The 5761-nt window shown below is 40.9% G+C and overlaps 1 protein-coding gene across 1 annotated transcript in view; it reads left to right on the forward strand.

The window, feature by feature from the left end:
- Positions 1-3496: 3496 nt before the first annotated feature.
- The window catches only part of LOC108671736 (poly(A) polymerase type 3), a 35426-nt gene continuing 33161 nt past the window's right edge, over positions 3497-5761 (forward strand). Inside the window, exon 1 of the mRNA XM_018159305.2 lies at positions 3497-3528. The gene's annotated coding sequence lies outside the window, so the exon portion shown is untranslated. The remainder of the gene's footprint in view (positions 3529-5761) is intronic.

Consider the following 5761-nt stretch of genomic DNA (forward strand, 5'->3'; position numbering starts at 1 on the left):
TTACGGCAAAAAAAATCGTACAGAGAGAGGGTTGTAATGAAACACTGGTACTTCACTTAAATATTAAATTGGCAAATTCAAATTCACATCCTACGTTGACAAAAATCTGTAGTACATGAAAAAGCAAGTCCGAACACCATCAAAATTGAGAACCTATCAGTTAACATCACTAAAATATTCTACAATTACCAGAAAACGTTGAACCGTTGAACTCTTCCGTAGAATGATACGACTCCCGCAACGACCGTACCTCACGCGCGGTTTGCAGCCGCATTACAATTTACAAGTGGCCGTACAGTAGCTGTAGCCGCGCGTCACCGTGGTCGCTGTTCTTCATAACCGTCGTGTCTCGCTGATATAGCTATCTCACGGTCAGTCTGGCCCTAGGTTTCTTGTAACGACGATACTTATATGAATAGTGGCGTTCGTCTTCATAGTTGATGATATTACTCCAAGCTCGCTGTCGCACTGCGGCTGATGATTGTGCCGATGATATAATTCTTGCGCAGTGATCACTACTCGAATCTTCATGATTGCCGGCGTTTTAATCGTTGGACATCTCGCGACGTTTCACGGCTGAGCCGCAGCCAGAGCGTTGATGTTGACCGTACATTAATAGGTCGAAGTCGTGGCCTTCCCTTGCTTATTTTTGACGTGCTCACAGGAATCGTAGCGGCCTCGGTGAGTCTAGGTTTCTCACGACAGCCAAAGTTCGAAAACGGCGAAACCGCCAGCCTCACGGCCGCGACCGTCGCAACGTCCGCAGACTGCAGACCGGGCTCGTGGCCGTGACTTCAGAAGAACAATCTTTGGCGCCAATTTAGGGTGATTATATAGCAGGACGTCGCGCACACACGAGCCTACCATGGGACGCCGCGACAGTTTCGAGTTATACAGGGATCAGCTATTTGAAAATGTAGCGGCCGCTACATGTAGCGCGCTAGTCGCTACTACCCACCTCTGCCTGTAGATCTAATTCTTCAGTTTTTGAAAAAAATTATAATTATGGCAATAAGAAGAATTACACGAAATAATATGAGACCGAATAATATTTCGAAACGAAATTGTATTTTTATTTCTTGTGGACATACTGATAATTATATCAATGAGAAAAACAGCACGATATAATGTACGGCAGTATAATAATTTGAAATAAAAATATACTCAGATTAATTCAAAACATTTACATTTTATTTTTAAGCCCAGGCTGTAAGGGCCAAACGTCGCTGCAGTGTGCGGGTGGTCTCGGCATTTCCTGGAAGGCGATGCTATCAAGCACGCTCCTCGCAGCCCATCACTGAACAATACATTTCGACATGTACCTTCGCTAGAAAATTAAAAACTGATTGCATTTAATCGAGTTTTTTAAGACATAAATTGTATTTATGATACGAAGACTGATACTGAATTACTCTAGTAAGGTAGGGTTAAGGTTATAGGTCATGCGGTTACAATCTGATAGAAAATTCGAAGATAATTCTTTGGAATGACAATATTTAAGGTACAAGGAAATCAAGTAAAATTTATTTCATCAACGGAACAGCAGTTTTAGTGTACGTGCAACCAACTCGCTCAAACTGTAATTATTGTAGGAGGGGTTATTAATTATACAGCGAATAATCCTGCCCTCTGAGAGCGCTCTTACAAGCTTTTATGCAGCAAGTTCTCAATTAAGGTTTGTAGAAAATATTAAAATTTACCTTGCGACCAAAACCCTACTCCATATTCCATTAGCTGTTGCTCATATAACCGCTTCATATTGTGTGGGGGTTTTACTTGCCAAAGACTCGAATGATTACACCGACATGTGGAACAGCCTCCCTGATAGCATCGTTAACGCTCCCAGTATGAACGTCTTCAAGAACAGACTAGACGAAGCTATGCAGGAGCATATGTTCAGTCTTAAATGCCCAGCAAATAACGGACCAGGCAATAAGTCCAGTAGCTATCTCAATCAATCGCCAGTTATGGAAAGATTGGGTTATGGAAAGTTCAAAAATCGGCAACAGGCCATGGGCCTATTTCTTCAATGCCAACACTTCTATTCTATTCCATTCTATTCTATTACCATTACGGACAGTACGTAACTATTTCTGAGCTAGGCCTCAGAAATACCAATTGTTTTTTCTCTGTTTTTGTAGTTTTCAAAAATGTCTCCCAAGTTACAGAAATGGTTTTGATAAAACAAAGCATACAAGCTCTTAGAAACCATCCACTTGAGTTTAGCGTATTATCTTTTCGCTTCTAAATTCATTCACAAGTTGAGACTCGCGACGGGCCTGTAAAATGATTTAGTGTTGTAAAAAAATCAATGAAATAAAAAGGGAAATCGTGTGAGTGAAAACAAGCGGACTGCCCCCAGGAGTTCGAATTTAAATTTTAAAGAATTTGGTTTGTAGTTCGGATGATATTTCATGAGCGCTGTTAACTAACGCTGTTATTTCGTTCAGAAGCGCGTGTAAAGAAACGGTCGGCAACACTACATTACTTGCTGAAATTGAGCTTTTCCTTCACAATACATTCGTAACTCTACGTCCGTAACGATGCAGGGTGGCCCAGTGGTTACAGTTCAGAGTACCAAGATTGGCGCAGAGAGGCGCGGGTTCGATCCCAGCTCTGTGCGCCAGTTTCTGGTCAGAATCGGCGAGGAGGCCGGGCGGTTAAGCACAGCAGAATTGTAGCAATGAGTTGCGAGTTCGAGACTCGCAACAAGCTGTGGATGTTCTGCGATGTTAAGAATCGGCGACAGGCCTACGGCCTAATAAACGCTGAAACCGCTATTATATATTGTATTATATATATATTATTATATTATATTATATATTATAACTGGAATAATGGCAGAAAAAATGTCAGTCGGGTTCCAAAAATAACTAATTGGTGTTTTTACTGCTGCGTTCCTTTTGGTTAGAACAAAACAAAACGTTTTTTTTAGGACAAAACAATACTCAAAGTAATTACATCAATTAATCTATTGATATAGTAATAAATGAAATTGCTGACTTTATATAGTTTTTCTGGGTTCTCTCTGAAACACAAAGAACATATTACGTATCCAATTGTATATTTGCGTAATTTAATATCATTCTCTTTTCAATTGAATTGACTCATTTGATTTCAATTGATTGCTGTACTTAATTTAATAAAACATATCTACTCAATCAGTATGAAAATTCCGAGTATTGCAGCAAACTCAATATTCCCGCTAAGTTTCGGTTCAAATGTTAGTGGGTTTATATGTAACAAACAAACCTTAGGGCATGTTACTGATGTTAGGCTGGTGTTTAGTTATCACACAAGATTGCAGGCCGGTTCATTTCGTCTTGTTATATGGCCGTTGAAACACTTTTTGCTTTCAGCTAAGCAACGGCCACGTGTAACCATGTGCGGGGTTTACAGTGCATTTTATAGCTAAACTAATAGTAGTTGAATCGCAAGCCACCTTATAGGCACACGCATATCCAGGCTTTAACCACGGTTGTTTAGTCGAGTTAGGACTAAAACCAAAGTCTGCGGTACGCGGGTACGGTATGTACAGTACCTACACTAACGCTATGTTAAGACTTAAGTATATAATAATAATGAAGATTCATCATTCATCCAGTCCAGAATGCTGGTAATGATTAACGAATCTACTATACAAATGTTATTGCTAGAATTTCCATTGATATTATTTTAGGAAAGCATTGAATTATAATCCATTTAGCCTAGTATACGTTGACTGTTGGGTGGGCCAGTTTTAAGTTTTTAACTTATAAAGACCAATTGTCAATGCTAACCATAGCCAATGATGGTGTTGAACCACAAATTTTTTACAATCAGTCCATTTTTGATAGGGCCTATCGGCCCTATCCTCATCTGGCAGACATCTGCTCAAGATTTAAATCAATTTCTTGTGTATAATAGGAATAGGCTACTAGGTATGATAATGTTGGTAGTTACTTAGGAGTTATTTACAGCAATTCCTTGATTAACGCGGTTAATAAATCCCTGAGTTTTACCGTGTTAAGCAAAACCGCGCTAATCAAACTTAAGAATATATGGGAATAATTATAATGAATCCTCAAAAATAGCAAAGGAAAGGAAAATTATGTAGTTTGATAAAAGTGAGCAGTAGATATGGCAGCGATCTTGACCAGTTGAAGGCTAACGAGTAACTAGCCCTTTATGCACTGCATAGTGGCAAACCAGAGCTTTTTTAGAATCAGTTCATTTTTAATTTTCTCATTTACTCAAGATGCAAGCCAATTTCTTATGTATGATAATGCTGGTATCCAGGATACTTTACTGGTCTACTTATAGGACTCAAAAATGAACTTGAGGGAGAGTCTAAAAAACTCTCTGCTTTGCCACTATGACGCACTGAATTATGTTTCGAAAGTGAAAAAACAATCTGAATTACTTTTCAGATCACGCGCAGTCTTTGTGTTAAACTGGCAGTAGCGACGCGCCTACTCCATCGAACGTCGTTCGAACGAGTTCACAACATGTGACGCTACCGTCACACTTGCGGCTAGACTCCAAACCTGTAATTACTCTCGGTAGAAGCTTTTATTTTCTGTGTGAAAAATTCGTCACACCAGGGCTTAATAACACCTCTGGCTAGAGGCGGGAAAATGATGCGTTGTGAAAAAAAAGTCGCGCTAATCAAAACTGGCACCGCGTAGATTAAGGGTAGGTCGCAAAAATTGTTTCCGCGTTAATCAAAACCGTGCTAATCAAGGGATTGCTGTACAAACATACAATCGTGCCCTTAGGCTCTTAGCTGGTGCTGGTGAAGTGGTGATCTGGTCTAGGGCACTCTAGGCTACTTATACTTGAACTATAGACTGTATGACTATAGTTATGTGATGTCAGTGGTTCCCAAACTTTTCAGGCTGGCGCGGGGCGCCCATAGTGGCAAAGCAGAGAGATTTTTAGACTCTGTCAGTCTGTCTCAACTCTCAAGTTCATTTTTGAGTCCTATAAGTAGACCAATAAAGTATCATGGATGCCAGCATTATCATACTTGAGAAATTGGTTAAAATCTTGAGTAAATGAGGAAATTAAAAATGAACTGATGCTAAAAAATCTCTGGTTTGTCACTATGCTGGCGCCCCCTTTGGCTCCCTAGTGAATTTCTATCGCCCCTCACAGCCCACAGACACATATGACATACACCCATGGTGCCAATCCATAGGTTATTCAAAAGAACCTGTTCTTATGTCATTTTGAACCGATCAACACTTCTTTATGGACCGATTGTAAAACACACCTTCACCGGCAAAAGCTTTAGATGTGTATAAGAGACAGGAGCCTATGAGGCTATGGCAGGTATCCAGATATGAAGTGAGGACAAACCCAAGAAGGAACTTGGTGGCAGTGGAGTTTGCATCCGTCTCTAACTTGGATCTGGGCACTCTTCTCAAAGTCACAAAAATAGGGACATGGCAAGTTGCCTGCTCTCAACCTGGTACTGACACTTGCATAAGTGGAGTGATTGGGCCAATCCACCCATCAGTCTCGGTCTCAGAACTTCTGGAGTCAGCCAGGGCAGGCTTCGTGAAGATCAGAGAGATGGTGCGTCTCCCTAGCCATCGCCAGGGTATACGTGCAGAGTCATCTGCAGTGAAGGTGATCTTTGAGGGAAGGGAGCTCCCTGAAGCTGTCAACATAGACTACCTGAGATATCCAGTGAGACCTTTTGTTATGGCCCCACTTAGGTGCTACAAGTGCCAGCAGATGAACCACATTGCAAGTGGGTGCACTGGCCCGAGGAGGT

Source organism: Hyalella azteca, unplaced genomic scaffold (assembly GCF_000764305.2).
Source record: "Hyalella azteca isolate HAZT.00-mixed unplaced genomic scaffold, Hazt_2.0.2 contig5344, whole genome shotgun sequence".
Taxonomy (NCBI): Eukaryota; Metazoa; Arthropoda; class Malacostraca; order Amphipoda; family Hyalellidae; genus Hyalella; species Hyalella azteca.